General features: G+C 40.3%; 1 long non-coding RNA gene across 1 annotated transcript; it reads right to left on the reverse strand.

The window, feature by feature from the left end:
* Positions 1-1,166: 1,166 nt before the first annotated feature.
* Positions 1,167-13,264, reverse strand: LOC116183586 (uncharacterized). The gene is made up of 2 exons (XR_004148221.2): positions 13,229-13,264; positions 1,167-2,100 (listed from the first exon to the last, which is right to left on the reverse strand). It is a non-coding gene; the product is annotated as an uncharacterized LOC116183586 (long non-coding RNA).
* Positions 13,265-21,032: the final 7,768 nt, after the last annotated feature.

The raw sequence follows: 21,032 nt of genomic DNA on the forward strand, positions 1-21,032 counted from the left end.
TTCTCTCCTCGATGAAGTCTGGCTTTCCTGGGATAATGGAAGATTTGAAACACCCCCACAGCAGATATTAAAGCTACTTACCTCTTCTGATTTCTAAGAAAACCATCTGTAGGCTACCATTTCTTCACTGTGAGTAAGGATTTCAGCACCTTGTTGAAAGTCATTGAAAAATTTGGGCAAGCAAAAATGGAATAGCTGATCCTACTGGACCAATGTCCAGTTTTTTCTAAGGAAAATTCCAGTGCTTTCTAAGGAAAAATATTGCAAACAGAAATTAACTAACAAATTGCATCTTGGAAAGTTTAAGAAATACTCAGAATGACTCACAATGGTTATAAAAGGCCCTAATGACTGCTCTGGAACTCACATCATGGATAAGTTTAGTAATGAACATCTGACTTGACTATTTTTAGGTATTGTTCTAAAGTATGTAAAATATCTTTCCTACAGTTGACTGATTTAATTAATGAATGTTCAAACACAAGCTAGAAATCATTGAAGTAATGAAAGATAAAGAGCAATTTTTTGAAATTACTTAGAGTACTTAGAGTTGCTATTGGACTTGCTTTAGTTACAAAGCATAACTATGTTATCAACAGAGATTTGGCTGTCTTCATCACAACTTCAATGACTTCTGTCATGAGAAGTAAATCCAAGATAAATATATTAGACTTTGCAATTAAGTAGGTATTTTTATATTTGTGGAAATATATTTTCTCTTTTTATACTTGTGGGGACAAAATACTAGAGAATGTTAACAGGAGTTTGCATACCTGCTTGGGAGAAAATAGAGAAAAACACGTGGGACATTATTTTGAAAGTGGTATTCACTGGGTTCCCAAAAAACAATAGCTGATTATCCTCCCTGGAAAATAAAGGAGCATGTACAATATTTTGCAAACAGATTGAAGCCCCTGATATCGGATCCAAGACATGCCAAGTCTATAATCCAGGAGGTCCTTCGCTGTGACTGTACACGGAAAATTCACAGTAGTCACAGAATAACAAGATTGTCAGATCCTACTAATACACCAAGACAGGTATTTATATATGTATAGATAGCATGAGCATGCCTGGTACCTGAGCTGAACAGCTGGCTGTAATTTTTATAATTTCTAGTCACTTAAACAATATAATATTTTAACAGGAAGATCAAGAAAAATACATGGCGGAAATAAGAACGCATATTTTATCATTAATAAAAATATTGAACTTTTGAGAATACATACACATGTCATGGAAATAAGTACTAATGCATCAACACATGAGTTGTTGAATTTATAGCTTTAGGCTCTTTCCCCTCCCTAGGACATCTTGTAGCTTTGGATACCCACAAGGCGTGTCTGTATGTATGTATATATGCACATATGCTGTCCATACCTGACTGCATTAGAGAAATGAATTATGTGGCTTTTATGTTATGCAAGAGCTTTTTCTACCGAGTGCTCTATATACATATTTTGTATGTGCAATTAATTACACAGACTATTTTGCCATTGTTATATTGCTGAGGGGGGAAAATGATAAATGTTAATGAAAAATTCAATAACAGACACTACTGAATTTAAGGGGAATTCTGTCATACTCTTCATTTCAGCTCTATTTTTTTTTATCATGGGAAGGTACAAAGAAGAGTAAAGATGCTTTGTTATTTTCCAATTCACACAAATTCTTTTTTATCTTCTATGCTGCAGGAATACTGGTACTCAGAGTTCAAAGTAACTAATCCTTATAACTTGCAAATACTTCTCTCCCACTGAACTCGATTGCAAAGCTCTGAGCCGAGTTGAAAGTGACCCAGCTGAGAAATAGATTACAAGAAGGAATGGGAGGAATTTTCTCATAAAAAAAGGACAGCAGTTGTGCATTAGAGCGCACATCACGTTATTCCCTTTGTGTACACCTCGTATTTTTAACAAGATGCAGAGAGGTAATTCACAGAGAAACTGTAGGATGATACATTCATTTCTGGAAGGAATTTACAGAGCAGCTGTGCATCTCTTAAGCTTTCCTCTTTCCAAACTGTGTGCATTTGGCTCTTTCAGGTACCCCACTGCGAGAGACTGGAAGGATTTGTCGCTCAAAACATTTTGGGTGCACCTGTGGGGAAAAGGGACAGGTCAGGCCTTGCTCTGCTGAGGCAGTGCCATGCTCCCACCCAGAGCCTGGATCCCATCCCTGGCACAGCACGGGCAATGCTCCCACCCAGAGCCTGGATCCCATCCCTGGCACAGCACGGGCAATGCTCCCACCCAAAGCCTGGATCCCATCCCTGGCACAGCACGGGCAATGCTCCCACCCCAGAGCCTGGATCCCATCCCTGGCACAGCACGGGCAATACTCCAAACCCCAGAGCCTGGATCCCATCCCTGGCACAGCACAGGCAATGCTCCAAACCCCAGAGCCTGCATCCCATCCCTGGCACAGCACGGGCAATGCTCCAAACCCCAGAGCCTGGATCCCATCCCTGGCACAGCACAGGCAATGCTCCAAACCCCAGAGCCTGGATCCCATCCCTGGCACAGCACGGGCAATGCTCCAAACCCCAGAGCCTGGATCCCATCCCTGGCACAGCACGGGCAATGCTCCCACCCAAAGCCTGGATCCCATCCCTGGCACAGCACGGGCAATGCTCCCACCCAAAGCCTGGATCCCATCCCTGGCACAGCACGGGCAATGCTCCAAACCCCAGAGCCTGGATCCCATCCCTGGCACAGCACGGGCAATGCTCCAAACCCCAGAGCCTGGATCCCATCCCTGGCACAGCACGGGCAATGCTCCCACCCAAAGCCTGGATCCCATCCCTGGCACAGCACGGGCAATGCTCCCACCCAAAGCCTGGATCCCATCCCTGGCACAGCACGGGCAATGCTCCCACCCAAAGCCTGGATCCCATCCCTGGCACAGCACGGGCAATGCTCCAAACCCCAGAGCCTGGATCCCATCCCTGGCACAGCACGGGCAATGCTCCAAACCCCAGAGCCTGGATCCCATCCCTGGCACAGCACGGGCAATGCTCCCACCCAAAGCCTGGATCCCATCCCTGGCACAGCACGGGCAATGCTCCCAGCCCAGAGCCTGGATCCCATCCCTGGCACAGCACGGGCAATGCTCCCAGCCCAGAGCCTGGATCCCATCCCTGGCACAGCACGGGCAATGCTCCAAACCCCAGAGCCTGCATCCCATCCCTGGCACAGCACGGGCAATGCTCCTAGCCCAGAGCCTGGATCCCATCCCTGGCACAGCACGGGCAATGCTCCCAGCCCAGAGCCTGGATCCCATCCCTGGCACAGCATGGGCAATGCTCCAAACCCCAGAGCCTGGATCCCATCCCTGGCACAGCACGGGCAATGCTCCAAACCCCAGAGCCTGGATCCCATCCCTGGCACAGCACGGGCAATGCTCCAAACCCCAGAGCCTGCATCCCATCCCTGGCACAGCACGGGCAATGCTCCACACCCACCTCTGGAGCCCAGCCCAGCCCCACGGTGGCCAGATGACCCAAAATCCCATCTGGGGGAATGGCCAGGAAAGCCAAAGGGCACTCAGCCCAGGACACAGGGCAAGCACACAGCTTAACCCCACTTCCCCTTGGGAAGCTGAACACTGCTGGAACTCAGGAGTGCTAGCTATATTTGTTATTTTCTATATTATTTCTCTCCTTCCCTTTCATCTCCTTCTAATTATGTCTTCTTGTAGTTTTGAATAACTTAAAACCAGATGGGCTTGGAGTTATCTAAGTTGCTTGGGCTAAGCTAAGGCTTTGTGAATTGTTTTATGTTGATTGAATGCTACTCTAAACTTCTGCCAAAGCTCTCTGATTTTCTGAAGTTACCAGTAAATTTTTTTGTTGTTTTGACCTCTTGAGACTATCTTGTCAGTATTGCTCTGTGTGTAAGCCTCAGAGTATATAAGAAATCTATAAGCCCTTTTAGGAGAGTTTTTTGGTGCCTTACATTTTAATTGGCACAGTGAGAAGAGTGCTCCTGAGGTGACGTGTTTTAGACAGAGGTATCTGCTAGTTGGGAAATAAAGGAAAAATTAATTTTTGATCTAAAACGATAGAATGGCCCTGGAAACCCAGGTAGAAATCGACATGAACTCTTCTCCACTGATGGAGTTGCTAAAAGCTTAGAAAGCTTATCCAGCCCCAAACACAGACATATGGGCTGACTTTTCCCTCTTTCCCTCAGTATGGATCCTGAGGCTTCCCCTGAAACCTGGTTGGTGGGAGGGATGAGGATGGTAATCTGGGACATGTATATTTGTTTGTTTGGGTTATAATAATACCTGGACCTCTAAGATTACAGGCTCCAAAAGTCAAGGAAACCTAACCATTGAAAACTGGCCTATCCTTGAAGTTTGTATTTTTTCACAAGGAGTGCAATTCATTTGCAATATCAATAAGTAATAAAGAACCTAAATTGAACTCGCCATGCTATTTTGGAGCTCATGTTACAAGTCCAGCAAGTATCAAAAATGGGTTTATTAAATTGTCTAATGTTTGATATTGTATTAATAAATGAGCGAGGAGTATGTAAAAGGCAGGACCTTACAGAAGAAAAATACTGTATCAGGAAACAAGAAGGAAATTACCAGCCAATCTGCTGGACTCCTTGGTCACTGCAGCTGAAAGGCTGATTTCATGAATTCCTCCGCCAAATCCTCTTTTGCATCACAACTTGCCTGAGTTTTAGAGACTCACAGGGTGGGGAGCGATGACTTGCATAGATTGACATTTTTATTGTAGCTAGACTGACGATTATTGAAATAGCAATTGTATGTTATTTGGACTTCTTGTATACTTTTCTCTTCTTTTTCTTCTTGTTTCCTAGGTTAGGCCCTAGAAAACCTTTCAAGAGGCCTGTGAAGTGGTTTTGGGGACCTTACAGCTATGTCTTTTAATCCTTTCAGTGTTCTTTGTTGCCTGTTTGCAGAGCTCTCACAAGCAGTGAAAAACAGAATCCATAATTCTGTTTTCACCAGAGCTTGGCAAAGTCCTTGGCTGATTCCCTGGCTTTACATAAAACCTGCTGCTTCAAAACTGTTCTAATCAATTGGAAGAGTCCTTCTTGGTACTATGAGCTACATATCAGACTCTCTGTGGGGACATCAGAATGCAGATTACACTGCATTTCCTTTTTTCCTCTGACAGTATCTAATTGCAGCCAGCCCTCTGAAAGCCATGTGTCTGGCATCCCTAAAATAAACATTTCCTCATTTATTGACTAGTACTAATCCCTTAGTCTGTTACCTTTGGAAAGCAATTACATTTCTCACATTTAAAGTCTTTATCCTCCACTTAGAAAGACTGCAGACATACTGGAAAGAGTTCAGAAAAACAAAGTCACAACTATTATCCAAGATCTGGAATATCCATTTTAGACTGGGTGATTATTTTGGTCAACATGGAGAAGGATAACAGATTAATTGCTCCTGGTCTGCAGGAACATAAATAAGGATAAAATTTTTCATAGTAGTAGGTACTGTAGTACAAAAAAAAGTTTAATGATCATGAGTTTGGCATTAAAAAGCTTATGTGTTTTTTACTAGAGAAGGCAAGAATGCCTTGGAAATATTTGCCTAAAGAGCACAGACATTCTCAATTAACATGAACTTAAATCAAGAGATGGCCCATAACCTGTGAAGAGCTCAGTAGTGCCAGATCACACCAAGCATTTAAAAGCAAAATAACAAGGTGGAGTAGGGGGGAATTTTACAGAACCAAGGGTATGGGAGTGAAGATGTTTGCATCCACATAATTGTTCTGAAATACTCTTTCACAATATGTTTAGGCTTTTAAATAAAAATAATTTTTTTGTATTTTCAGACTAAATAAAATAAAATCTAAATGAATGCATGGTCTGTGCCTCATTTGGCTCTCATTAATACCCTAAAGCATGCCTTCTGTAGTTTTTTCATGGTGCTGGGGTGCTGGAATCATAGAATATCCAGAGCTGGAAGGGACCTACAAGGTCCAGCTCCTGCCAGCCCCCAACATTCCCACAATGTGCCTGAGAGCATTGTGCAAATGCTGCTGGAGCTGCTGTGACACTGCCCTGGGGAGCTCTGTCAGTGCCCAGCCACTCTCTGGGTGAAGAAATGTTCCCACCATCTAACCTAAACCTTCTGTGACACAGCACACGTGTTAAAGACACCTGCACTACCATGGCTGTCTCCCACTTCTATCACAACACACCTGAAATGAGGGAAAACACAATTTACTCTGAACAGCTACTCGTTTCTGGTAACGTTTTCCATACTGTTTTAATGAGAGGTTTTAGGATGCTCTCAGGGCAGTGTGCTTGCATTACACTTTGTAACTCTGTCTTTCATTTTATACCACCAGCACTTCCCTTTTTTCCCTGCCTTTGAAGAGGGGGCTGCTTGCAATATAAGCATTATTCAACGTATCACAGAATCACAGACTGTGTTGGGTTGGAAGGGACCCACAAGGAGAAAGAAGGCAGAAAATGAGGCCCTTGTGTTCAAGTTAAGCACAATTCTGGCCCACTGCTTGTAATAGTTTTCTGTCTTCCTACATTATATTCTCCACAATCTTCTCCACTTTCATCATTTTCTATTATACTGAAAACTAAGAAAAAGTAGTTTTGAACATTTTTCATCCATCTTGCAGCCTTCACTTATGTGGTCCCTTTGTTACTTTTCAGTGGTCTCCTTCTATTCTCCCTAGATATTTCTAGAACCCTTTTGCAGCCTTGTTACATTTGATTTAGCTTTCTTTGCTTCACTCACTTTACCTCTGCTTTGTTTGCCAGCTAGATTCCATCTGGTCCTTTCAATCTATTCATGTTGTTGGATTTGGGGGGTTTTGTGGGGGGTTTTTTGTCTTCCCTGGGTGAAATGAATAATGCAAATTACTTTGCTGCTACCAAAGGAAAGGAGCTATGTAGCTTTAGGTTTAATTCTTTACTGCTTCACTTGTTCCCTGCAGTGAGTGGCGTCTTTTGATCGACTTTTATGTCTTTGCTTTAGCTTAACAGCTGAATGTATTGATGGAGCAATTTATTAAAACATATTTTGATTTCATAGCTCAAACAACAGAATACAAAACTACAGTTTCCAGCAATCACGCCTCTGTTTTCTCAAGAAAATGGCTTGTTTTAGAGGGAGAAAAGGAATTGCATGTTAATGCAGACATAGATAAAAGCTACTCAAATTCCTATACAGTCCTGCAGTCACATTTTCTTTCAAATACCATAGCTGTAGCTAAAGCAATAGATATGAAAGCAAAGACAACATTACACATGAGGTACAAATGCTAAATTGCTGTACATCCATTATACAGCACATCTGGCATGAATGCCAGATCTGTAAGCAATAGTCTTATGATTAAAACATCTTGATACATTATGTTACTAATATTTTACCACAGAACATCATCTCTCAACTAAAAAAAAAAAATACAGAGTGCTCTGTGAACAGAAATAGGAAGTAGAACCTGGCTCCAAGTGTTATATACAGTTTACTAAAGTGAAGTAAGATTAGAATATAATTAACTAAAGTAGTAGGTGGTAGTGCCTTACTGAAGGCAAGGCATCTGCCCAAATTTTTCTCTTACTCTGTCTTTGCCAAAACTTATTGTTACATTTTGAAATTCACTTTTGGGTGCTCACATTTATTTCAACTATAGTACATTCACAAACTCTGTCCTCTGCCCTTTACTCATCATATCTGTCAGTGTTCCCATCCCCAGTCTCTTAAAATACTGAAAAATAGTAAAATGCCACCATCAAAACTTTCCAGAACTGGTGCATAAATGTGGGATTTCTGAATGGATGTAAAATCCCTTATGCAAATGTTTACATAGAGATTGGAGTAATGCCTTAGGAAACTTTTGTCAGGCTACAAGGAGGAAATCCTTATTAAAGAGGAATAGAACTGTAGGAATGATCCTGACTTTGAAGAATAAATGATAGCTCTCTAAATTACTGGTTACTGGACGTATTACAAAGATATTTGGATCAATGTTTTGCAATGTAATTTGTTCAGGAATTTGTGTTTGTTTGGGGCTTTGCTTGTTCTTAAAGACACCAGCTAGTGCATGCTCTGTAACTTTTTATTTCTATTTTGAAATGATTCACAGCAAGCTGTAGTGTTTTATACTAGACACAGGAATGTATGCAGGCTTTTTCCTTTAATAGTTCTGCAGCATATGATTGAGGCATTTGTGAGCACACAGCATTTGTTGGCTTGGGCTCCTATATCAGAATGAGATCATTTGCAAGTAATGTGGATTTCAGGCATGAACTGTGATCTCTTCAGGTAAGAATCCTTTGCAGACTTGACTTCTAGGTGTCACACTCAGAAGTGAATGCATAATACATCACCTGCCCACATGAGCTCATGCACTGCTGGAATCAATATTTAATTTTTAACACCGTTGAATTTAAATTTTTTAGCTGAGAAAGGGTAGCATAATTGAGATGTGTTTGACTAAAGTAATTATGTTATAAGTGTATAGGTAGGGTGCCAAAAAAGCTGACAAATAAGGTACCAGGGAATGAAACAGACATCTTACAGACACATATAACAGCCACGTCAAAGGCTCCTGGCAATACTGCTTAAGACAGATTTTACAAGCATTATAGAAGAATGTCCTAGTATACTTTAGAGAAGCCGGTGTTTAGTGATGTATTAGATCTTATTTGATTGATTTCTGTTAAGATTAGGAGCATACTGTGTTGCAAGAGGAAAACTGAAGTACATAAAATAATTTATAGAGTCTCTATATTGGGGGCAGTTTCATTCATTGTAGAAATAAATCTCCTTCTCTGTTTGAAACTATCAATTAAAATGGTAGTCATTATTCATGAAAATAAATATATAGAGTGTTACTTGTGACAGGAGAATGTATCATGTATAAGTGGTCAATAAATCATGTTAGGGGAAAAATGATATGGAAAATTGTGGCACTTAAACTTTCAATTTTCATTAAAATTTTAACTTCAGCAAGTTGTTCAGCAGTGAGACAGTCTCTGACACGAAAACCCATGTGAGCACTCCTTGCTGTTCAGAAATTTGGAAAAACTACAACTCCTTGCTCTGCTGACTTCCAGTATCTGTCACAGACCCTGGAAAGGGGCAGTGAAGGTCATGATCTCCTATACCCTTTCCTCACCCCTCTCTTGGCTTTGGAACCTATGGCTTTTACTTACACTCAATTTGCCAAGAGGAACATGGGGAAAATTTGCTGGTGAAGTCAGTACTCTTAGTGAAATAGCACACTGGAGAAAGTCTGGTTTATGGCTTATTTTACTACGTTTCCTTATTTATCATACCTCCCTTTCTTCTTGCTTTGTTGAAATACATCCTTAATCTGCCATTAGTACCTAAATATGTTCCTGTTTAAATCAACAGGCCACCTACACTTAAGTGATCACACTCAGCCTTCAAAACTCTTAATTCCAATTGCTTTGCTTTGGCAAGATCTCCAACAGAGGTTAGATTTAGTGACAGCCAGCAGACTGGCCTCTCAGAGCCTGCTAAGGCACCATATCTGCCACAAGCTGTATTTCTTATGCTATATTATATTGAACACCATAAAAAGATATTATGGTTATAAAATTAGCCTGGTACCTTGGAAACCTGGTTATAGAAAATGTTGCAGCTAGGATTAGCAGCATGAAGTATTAGCACCATAACAAGTGACATTGTTCCTCCTCCAAACACTGTCTCCTGTCCCATGGCACGCAACAGGCAGGGCCATATATATATATATATTTTTTTTTTTTTTTTCCCTGTCCTCAGTTCCTATGTTAGTGGAAGTACAGAGCAATCAAGAAGATGGGAGGCCGCAGTGAGTGATGTCAGCTGCATTTCTGCTCTCTGCTTGCACCTGCACACTGGGAGGCACAGGGGACATGCATCATCCCCAGCTCCTCTGCTGCTAAACACTGCAGGAAGCAATTCCAAACACGAAGGAGGAATCAGTCTTACAGATGGAGACAAAGAAGGTGAGCAGAGTGAGAAGAGGACTAAACACCTTCCAGCTCCAGACTGAAAAGAAAGACCCAATTTAGAGAGTTGGGCCCTGAGTGTAAGAGTTAGTAGTTTATGGCAGTAGGGATCTTTTGGTAGTTCCCTTTTGGCTACTTAGCAAGACTTAATCAATTTTCAAGTACAGCTTAATTTTATTCATTGCCTTAATGGTTTTTATTCAGCTTTAAATTCTCTGTCTGACATTAATCTTTCCTTAGAGTTTCATTTTTCAAAGGGTTTTTATTTAAGAGGAGCTTTTTAGTCTGTATTTTGTTACCGCTTAAAATTACCTTACAGGTAACAATTAAACTGCTGCTAAGCAGAATGGTATCAGGTTTTACATGCTCTACTGGCAATAGAGCATCCCCAAATCCTTCATGGCAATTTTAAGTAAAAACTATTGGCTTTTACTTGCAACATACTCACAGCACACTGTCATTAACAGTGTTTTGCACTGACCTGCTGGCTCAATGGATCTGGTCTGTTGGAAGAAATTAGACTACCACTTATAGCAGTACAAGGAATATTTGTTCAGCTGCTACAGAAGCAAATAAAAGCCAAATAATTTGGTTTGTGAAGGCTATATGTTGCCATCTGACAGACAGGATAGCTCTCTTCTCTAGAACAACTCACATGATCCTTCAAGCGTTCTTAAAACACTGCAGCAGGTTTCCTTTTCTAGGAAGGAAGGAGGACTTCAGGAAAAAAAAAATCTTCCCTGTGGATTTGTGAAAAATGCACCATTAGTGGTTTACATGTCTACACAAGTGCTTGTGCTTGAATATTCTGCATATCCCAAAAGCTTCACATCTATAAATAAATGCATTTATATATGTAAACTCTTATATTTACATTATCTTCTCTTGTATCCTGTCTTAATTTAATTTCCCTCCTTTAGAGTGGTAAGATGAACACATATGATATTAAATTATGTACTGGCCATCCTTAAAAACAAAACCATAAACTTCTTGCAATTCAAAACTACTACATATGTCAATTAATCAAGCCAAAAGCTACTCCAAATTACTGCAGATCTCCTCATTTCCCAGAAATTCCCTGAATTCCGTTCAGCATTAGTCCTCACAGTTTCAGGTTATGAAAGGGCCTATTATTGAAGTATCGGTTCTTTTTAAAGTGATCTCATTTTTGTGGGGAATGTGAGTTACCTGTATGAAAATGTGGTAAACCAGCATAAATCGACAGCCCTCACCAAAGAGCAGAGGAGATGGTCATTGGCTAAAGCTAATTTGGCACCCTAAAGGTTACTGGGCTGGGATTGTGTTTCTGATGGAGTCATGAAAGAGCTGACAAAGCTGGGACAAAAGAAAATCTCCTAAGATGAGGCTGCTTGCTGCCACCTCCCAGCTGGCTGAGGCTGGCAGGGCCTCAGGTGATTATTACTGAGCAATTTGAGTTGATTTGTTCTGGTTTAGAGTTTGTGGGTTTGGAAATAAAGCAAGCCCTGAGGAAGGGGATAGAAAGAGAAGATCTGTGGTTAGGGACTTGATTTTTCCTTGTACGGTTGGTGAGCCTGCACAGTGACTCACAACTGGCAATAAAGTCCAGACAGTCCTTTACAAACCATGAGCTAGGTGAATCCTTTGCCATCAGAAGAACTCAATGCCTTTAAAGGAAAAACCTTTCAATGAATGTCTGTTGAAATTCAAATCTGAATTCATTCCAGCTACGCTTGGGCCTCTTTTAGAATCTCTTTCTGTGAACACTGAAGCAAGCAGTCATTGCTTGTAGAAATAGAAATTTAACTACACAGGTTCCATATTCATATCATATAAGGAATATTTTTTTCTTTGCAATGGGAAGCTAATTTAAATGGCAAGGGATAGGAGGGGAAATATTCTAGTAAAACCTTATCAGAGCCCTGCAAGAAGACCAGATGAGCATTCAGCATTCTATTATTCATATGTTAAGAGAAGCACGGGTGTGGAGTTGCGTTATGTATATGTTTTATTATCCCTGTATGGCACACGGGTGTAACCATCCTATGTAACATAGAGGAAAGCAAATAAAGCTGTATAAATAACATATACATTCTGAGATTCTCCCTGCGGTTTAAGGGGTGACCTATAACTGTTTGCTTGTTTGGTTTGTGGAGGTTTTTTTCTCCTTGAAAAGAAGATTTCAAAATTATTCTGGATTTTTGAAAGCTGCTTCAATTAAAAGCCAATGTTAACCAGCAGTTGTACACAAACATGAGCAAGATCGTCCAGGTTAATGTAGAGGCCTGTAAAGATGTTTAAAGTAATTCCTTATGCAATGCAGGTGTGGAATTAGCACCACCAAAGGTAACTTCACAACAGCAAACGAAGTGGTGGCTCAATTGAACACAGAAAATGTCAGACGAGGCACCAGAGCTCCAGCCTCATTATTCCAAGGTAGATAAGAGACACAACTGCTCTCTACAGAGTGATGCCTATTTCCTTTAGACGTTCATCAGACACTGGTTCTTCTTCTCATAGAAAAATCATAGAAAATAATAAAAAGCAAAACATGGTAAGGCAGCAAACCTTCCTTTTCCCCTGTTCTGGCCATCGTGGCAGAGCACGCGGCCCGGCGCCGCTCCTCCCTGCAGCACCGTGGCGGCTCTGCGGCTGCCGCCGCGAGAGCCTTGCCCGCACACAGGCCAGAGGAGCAGCCCTGCTTCCTGCCACTTGTCACAACGCTGCTGCAGCGGCCTGCTGCCCCGTCACCTTCTGGTCGTGGATTTCCAGGCCAGGGCCCCTCGCCTGGCGCGTCAGCCGGAGTGCCAGCGGAGGGCCAGCCGTGTGCCGCTGCCCGCTCCGTGCAGGAGCGCCGGCCCGCCCCGGCGGGCGCTGTCGGGGGCTCTGTGGGCACACAGCTGGGCTGTGCTGGCACCGCCGGCTCCTTCTCCGGCAAGAGGAGCTGCCGCTGGCACCGTGCTGCCTGCAGGAAGGAGCAGGAAATGGCTGGGCTTTGACATGGATTCTGGGGCCTGGGCGCGCAGGAGCTCCCACAGGCTGCCAGTTCACGGGGAAGCGGGCAATGCCTCCTACGCCACAGGACGCTGAGCTTTTATTTACACTAATGGTAGTTCTTATGCTTTAACATAACATTTATGGCTGTGCAATCACAGAGGAGATTTTCGAGCCTGAAATTTTTTGACTGCAGATGAATTACTGTAATTACATCTCACTAGAGCAATGACAAAATACTTTCTTAGCTGGGAAGAAAAAAAGCTATAAAGTACCTGAAAATGAATCATACTTCTGAATAAATTCCCTGGACTCGGTCGAATTCTGAAACATCACGCGTGGGCAATATTCATTGTTGTTATCAGCAACATTCATGACTAGGAAAAAGACAATAAACAGAGAAGATACTCAGACAAGCCTTCCTTTAACCAAGTAAATTGCTAGTCTGGAAACACTCCTAACTGGGATGACCTCAATACTGCCATTCTAGAAAATAGCAGGGATGCTGCACCTCCTTGCTGTCATTGTCTCTTTTAGTTAAACAGTAAAACACTAGTCACTTGTAAAACTTAATAGCAGCTAAAAGAAATACCTTGAGGGTGAGGTGCTAAGAGAAAATCATTCTTCCTAGTTACAGTATTTTCATTGAGAAAAACTCTGTAGGATTTGAAAGCATATTTGTTGGGAAAATAATTTGCTAAAGATAGAAAACATGGTGGGGATTTTCAGCAAATTCCCCAGCTGATAAATGAACAGTTGTGCTTAAGCCCTTCTAATGAAGATGAGTTTACCATGGAATAAAGTCGTCAATGATGAGCAGAAAATAGGGCATTTGTAAATACAATGTAACTCAGAATGATAAAGCACATCCAATTTATGCAAAGATGTGCTTGCAGAGCATGATAAATAATATCTGCATAATCAATTAGTGGAAGAAAGACTGAATAAATTGTTTTCTGTCAATTTATGGAAAACAAGCATAGCACAAAAAAAGAGACAATTTGACATTAGCCTTTTAACTAGATTGACAAGCACTAAACCCTAACTTACTAATGATTCAAAGGACACAGTATTTATAACTATTCTCATGAGCCACAGAAAATTTGAATTAGGGCAAGTGCAAAACTCCTATTTTTTAAGGTCAAAGACAGGATACACAATTTAATAATATATATAACACACAGCCCCACCCCTATATATTATATATTTGTTTTTTCCTTGTATATAAGATTCTTAGGTTTAATGACACACGTGGATTGAGAGGCATGAGGGAGAAAGCAAGGGAAAAATATTTTAGGCTCATCAATAACTAATAATAATGGGATACTGTATTTGAATTACCTTTAGTAAATAGATATTTAATGGCTGGATGCTACATCCACTAGTCTTAACAGAAAAGCTTTATTAGCTGGGTGAGCTAGCCTGTAAAGAAATTCTGGATCAGCTTTAAAGCTGAATGGGAAAAGTTGCAAATTATACCAACATTCATTTACAGAGCCATTAGCCTTATGGTGCTAAATATCTCTATGATGCATGTAGTGATTCTAGAAAGCTTCAGTAGCTGTTTAGGATACCAAGAATACAAAAAAGAGTGATAAGCCATTTAATATCCAGATATTCGCCTTGAAAGACAATGTCATTGAACAAAAACAATTCTCTAACCCCTCATCCTTCCATCAATCAAAATAAAAATTAAAATGCTAATATTTGGGAGCTGACAGTACATATAACTTTTGCCTGCAAGAACATTCAAATGATTGTTATAATCTGCATAAAACAATTCAATATCCAACTTGAAAAAACATTTAGCAGTTTTCAATGGTCTATGCAGCATATTAAAATTCACATAACCACCAGAATCACTCTCCATGTAAAAAATTCAGTGATGCCTGTAGCACTACATGCTCTGTTAGTAAATAAACCACTGCTTTTATTTTGGTGTTATTTCAGCCTCATCAAAACCTCTCTTTTTATTTATTTATGAAAAAGGTGCAGCCAAGTTCCAGAAGGTTAAAGCTTGTTGTTTGTCCTATTTACGTGACACAGCCCTAATTCCATCAGCTAAGCAGATGAAAAACGAAAATCAATAGTCAGCGGATATGATGCTGAATGGGAAGTTTGATGGTGAATGAAAAGAGAGAGTGTGAAATCTATCTCCTTAAAACTTGCTTCTGACTCTGGGATTCAGCTGGGTGTTTGAGCCTACACAGATGGCAGTATCTTTCCTTTGGGGAATACACTTCAAATTTCCATGAACTCCTCTAAAATTGGCATGTTTCGAGCAATCATACTGCTCATAATTTGATTGCTTGATTGGCCATAATTTGATTAATGGAAATAATTAATTGCTGGGGGTTCTAACATCTCCCCAGAGCTTTCACTTCAGCCCCCAAGTCTCGAGGCTCTGGTTATGCTTTACCACTCGAGTGCACAAAGAGTTATTTTCTGCAGTCTTTACGCCTGTCCCAGGACACCAAGGCCTCACTGCACAAAGTTTTGCCTCACATAAAGACTGATGTACCAAAACCCTGAAAATCCAGTTGTTACTCTCTGTTCCCAACCCAGGCAGCAGTCACACACGAGAGACAGGGCTGGGGGCTGAGCAGAGACCTCAAAGCCAGTGGAGCAGGCACCCCAATAGTGGTGGCAATAGCTACAGGAAAAAGACTTTCAGCTCCAGTGAACTGGACTCTCCCAAGTGCTGCAGTTCTTGTGCAGCCTAATTTGGCATCAAGGCCAGGAAAAGAAAAAGGCTTATGCAGAAGGAGGGGATCGAGCTCTCACTGGTAAAAATTTCAGGGAGAGTGCCTGTTTTCAGCATTGTAAGCACTGAGTTTTTGGTAATACTGCTGCAGTGAACCTCTACTTCAGGTGGAGGACAAAGGCACGTGGATATTTCCAGGTGGAAAAGTCCCTTAATAAAAATGTGGGTTTTTAATAAGAAAAATACTACACAGATTTCCAGCACTCTGACCCCATCCACATCCTGCCTATATCAAAGATATTCAGGCAAAATGTTAAAAGAAATACTCCAGATTGAGGGTTTGACAGAGCCATTTGCTCTCCCAGATTTTGATAGAAAAAGTTGAGAATTAAGTTGTCATTAGCAACTAAATATATATTTACCAACATTGGTAGATGGAATTTTTTGTTGTTGTTGTTGAGATAAAGTGAATTTTACAAATGCTGATGACTGCATACTTACACCAAATTGCACTAGGAGTACAGCATGTGAGGAATGGAAATAGTTCTGACTTTAGGGTATCCACCTGTGAAATACCACATGCATGCATTTTGCTGGTTCCTGTGAGCTTCCTCTTGAACAAATCAACCACAAAACCAGTCAGGAGAAGGAAAAGTGGGAAGAAGTGCGAGATAGGGGATATATTTTGTGATGTGGTATAACACAGCAGTAGTATTCTAATTAACTTTTTTTTTAAGCTAATAACAAAGCCTACCACCGGCACATTAAACATAGGCTATATGAGGAAATAAATGAAAATAAGTGGGGAAGCTAAACATTGATTTTCTTTTATGTAATTCTGGTAATGATCAGTATCTCATGACATGTTGCTCCTCTAAAAAGATGTGTGAGCCAATCATTCACAGCCTTGTGCTGCCATAAAGATTATCTGAAGCTGACTACCTGTGAAAACTCATGCAAGGAAATTTTAGAAGCAGCATAAAAAAAATTTACTCAATAGCATGAAATAGCCAGAATAGCATGAGTCTTAAATAGCTTCATGTGCAAACATGATTTCTTGAGATCATGGGTATCTCCTAGCAGTAATTTTTGAAGTTACTCCCACAAAGAGGAATGATCATCTTAAAATAAAGGCTGCAAAAAGCCATGAAGTCTACAAGTCTACCATCCACCTTTCAGCTGCAATGGCTGTAACTGTAATTAGCAGTAGCCAGACTTTAGGGTTTTCTAAGTTCCTTGTCCTACATGGAGCAGCAATTTGGTAAGAAATGCTGAAATACACACATGAATGCCCTTCACCTGAGTTGCCCTGTGTGTTGCCCAAGGATCTGGGCCATTAAGTTCAAAGGATACAACCTGCTCAAACTTCAGCATTCCATTTAATATTAATTTATAGTTGAACTTTTATGGAACTACAAAAGCTTCACTGTCTTTATTAAAGCCACATTTATTATGTAGTGAAACTACAGCAAGGAGATTCTGGGTTCAATATTTCATTGATGCTTTATTTAAAATTTATTTTAAAACAAAAATATTGGGGAAATTTAGTGAAGATGGGGTCTCTGTGCCCTGCTTCAAGAGAGTACCCAAATATTTCAAATAGAAAATGATGACTTTCGCAAGCCACTGAATGAAGTCTGAGGTAAGCTTCCACACAGGTTCTTTGTCAGAGTCTAAAATTAAGAAAACATCTTTCATAGTTTGAGAAAAAGCTGTATAAATATTCCTCTCCCTACCTTGTCATCTGTTTTACCATCCTTGCTATTTTTCATGTTGACCTGCTCACACACATGATAACGAAGTCATTAGCTACTTTTTAATTTACTTCTCATGCCTTAGGAGGTCACAGGTCTGGTCCATTAACGCAAAGTTCTTCCCCCTGCTGCAATTTGCATGAAGTTGAGGAAAAAATATTTAAAGTCAATATTTCAGCTAAGAAGATACGACTATTTTAAAAACAATTGTGAAAAAAAATAACCTCTGACACATCAAAGCAGGGATGTTTTCTGCAAGAGAAGAATCCATAATGCATGAAAAAACCTGAAGGGATGCTGGGGATGTAGAGCCACAAGGATTCTGATTCCTACGTGACTGTAGGAACAGCCACGTGTTGTCTGACACAGGGACCGGTGTTATCAGCTATATAGCTTTTCTCACCTATGGCAACTTTTCTTTATATAATAATGCATTTCTTTATCATTTTTCTTTATAATCCCAAGAAAGCAAGTAATATGCATAATTTGAACTTTATAAGCGAAACATTACAGAGCTCAATAAATTTCACTTAGTACTTGTAGACTTACTTTTTAGCACACTGGGAAAAAAACCAAGGTCCAGAATGTTTTGGTCATCTGTAAAGCAGACCAGCATATATTTTCAAGGAAAATAAAAACTGAAAGAGAATATTCCCCCACTTTCAGCAACAGAGAGAGAATTAAAAAAGGTATTAAGGCAGGCAGAAACGCCAAAAGTTATACACAAAACCAACATTTATTTTCAAGACCATCATTTGAGACTAGGTATAAAAAAGACATTTTTAATGTGAAGGTGGTAAAACCCTGGAGCAGGTTGCCCAAAGAGGTGGTGAGTGTCCCCTCCCTGAAAACATCCAAGGGCAGGCTGGATGGAGCTGTGGGCAGCCACGTCTAATGGAAGGGTTAGGAATTTTGGACCAGAATACCTTTAAATGTCTCTTTCAACCCAAACCATTCCATGATTCTATGACCCCCTCACTTTTCTTAATGCATGGGAATTTCTCCATAGGCTTAGGGAACACTACAAGAAGAAGGGACAAACTTACATGAGTAAGCTCAAGAATCCATAGCTGTTCCTAAAAATGTTGTATATAGGCAGATGCTGCATCGCTTCCATGAAGGAATCAGCCCACTTCTCAAAGCAGGGCAGAATTTAGTAAGTGTAAAACTGATCTCTTTTTCAAACAAGGGGCAGGGAGGGAAATTAATACCTCTTTTGCTTCCCTCAAAACTGCTTTTGAAACATTCTGCTAGACACGTGCTGTGAGAAATTCTGCAAAGAGCACACCTAAGAGAGGCAGAAATATATGACTGAGACAAATTATTTTAGAGAAAGAACCAGCCTTTTACCGAAAATCTAGCACAGTACTCATGCCATTCAGTCACCAAAATTAAATTAACAAAGCTCCCAGAAAGTTAAAAATGCCTTTTTTCCCTCACAGTTGCCACCCTCAACTTTCAAGTTAGTGTAATTCATAGAGAAGCAATGGAGGTCTTGAAAAAGTAATAGTTTGAAAATAGATAAAACTGACTGAAATGGGACAACTTGAACACAACTTGAGATTTCATTTATGTGGCTAGATCCCCACAGACCTTTATACGGCTGTGTCCTTTTTATTATCTTTATTGAAAGAAAACTTTGGTAAGGTAAGGATTGGAATGGGCGGAGATACTCACTGATTTCCTACAGACTATTCTTCAGTTTTGTTTCACCATTTTTTCCAGGGGATTCTTGTTTATGTAGCACCTGATGCTTTTCCCTTTCTCCCAAAAACCAAAATAGGGATCACTGATGGTTCCTCCTACCCTACCTCAGCTGTCTTTAGGCCCTGAAACTTCTGATTTCTCACAATGTCATGAGCAAAAACCGAACTTGCCCCATGAATTTTAATGATTGTTTAAAACTTTTTTTTTCTTTTAACTGCTAGCACTCCCAGGATTTTTGCTGTTTGATGTTGAGAAGTATGGACATGCAAAGAAAAGATCAAAGTACACTTCTGGTTAATAAAACTCAGCAAAAATTACTGCTCAAAATGCTGGCAAAATTAGACATCATCAAAGAATCATGGATGTTTGAGGATTGAGGGGAAACATTAAAAATCGGGGCAGAAATATTTTTTAAAAAACAGAGAAAGGAAGAAAAATTTGGTTTTAGAAGGATAGCAGGGAAAGGTGTTACACATCTAATTATCTAATTTCATCTTTTCATTATCACATCGGTTTTCAGATAAAGTATCGGAAAGCAGATTTGAAATTCTGTAGATCAATAATATTGGTAGTGATCAATGAGCATGTTTTCTGAATTTACATTTGATGTCATAATAGTACATAGTTAAATTACTGATAAAATATAGAAAAACTACAGCCTCCTTTTCCAGAACAAGAACTTTAGGTATAAATTTTTATTTAAACTACTTTATTTGTGTTTTATTTAGAAAACTCTGCTGTGTAAGGTGTGGTTCCTCCTATGTGTTGAAACAGTCATTTTTAATCTGAGTGTGTTCTTACATCAAAACTAGATGATTACTTGGGTTACTCTTCCATGTTCCTCTCTACTCCGACAAATCCAGTCCACTAAATATAATCAAAAATCTTTTGGCTGCCTCTGCAATAATACAGAATGCTACAAAAAATTTCATTCACCCTTCCATGTGAGTAATCCAGATAGGACAGGGAGTTCAAGGTGAAAGCACTGCTGATTTTATAAAGTTGTCCTGTTTCACTATTGACTGACTGGGTTCCCTTCACTTCCTCATGCAAACTCAACTCTACTTACTGGGCACTTGAACAGGTGTTTCATTACACTCCTCCCAAAAGATGTGAATTTTTTCTCTCGATAAGCAAGACACTGAAAAGCAAAATAGATTTCATCTGACAGGTGGGAGCTTTATTAAACTAGCCCCACAGGAAAAGAAAAGAGATGCAGAACAGTGTGATCACACTGTTACTGAAATTGTCCACTGCAGTCAGACTACAGAATCTGCACACAAGTGCAGGGTGATGACACTGAGCTTCCCTGCAGAGTACAGGCAAGGATTCAGTGACATTAAGTGCCTAGAGGTCTTAATCTCTTCAGAAGAGGAATGAGAAAGCCACTGGCATTCAGTCAGAGTGAGTGAAATTTAAACCCACACACAATCTCAGCCCTGCCTCTCAAACTGCCTCTGTGCTCCAGCTGCTGTGTGGGAGCTGAACATAAAAATATGTCTTGTCCAGTGACAAATTCATCTCTTCTGACCTGGGAAAAAGCAACTTCTCAGAGTCTAGAACATGCCAGAAAACCAGTATTTCCCTAAGAAAAGGAGAACTATAAGAACAAAGGAGGTACCAGGTAATGCCACTACCTACTACTTTGCCACGTTACAAGGGGTTAATGATGTTTTCTAAATTGAGAAAGTTGGTTTAGATGGGCAGTGGGAGAGGTGATTACTTTTAGTCTTTCGTTGCATTTTCAACATAGATTTCAATTGCTGTCACTCAAACTCATAAATGATAGATAGATAGATAGATAGATAGATAGATAGATAGATAGATAGATAGAAAGAATGATAGGTCTTTCTCCTTACCTCTTTCTTTTAATACATTATGCAAGGGAATCACCCACTGTTCATGCATGAATTT

This window comes from Lonchura striata, chromosome 4 (genome assembly GCF_046129695.1).
Source record: "Lonchura striata isolate bLonStr1 chromosome 4, bLonStr1.mat, whole genome shotgun sequence".
Classification (NCBI taxonomy): Eukaryota; Metazoa; Chordata; class Aves; order Passeriformes; family Estrildidae; genus Lonchura; species Lonchura striata.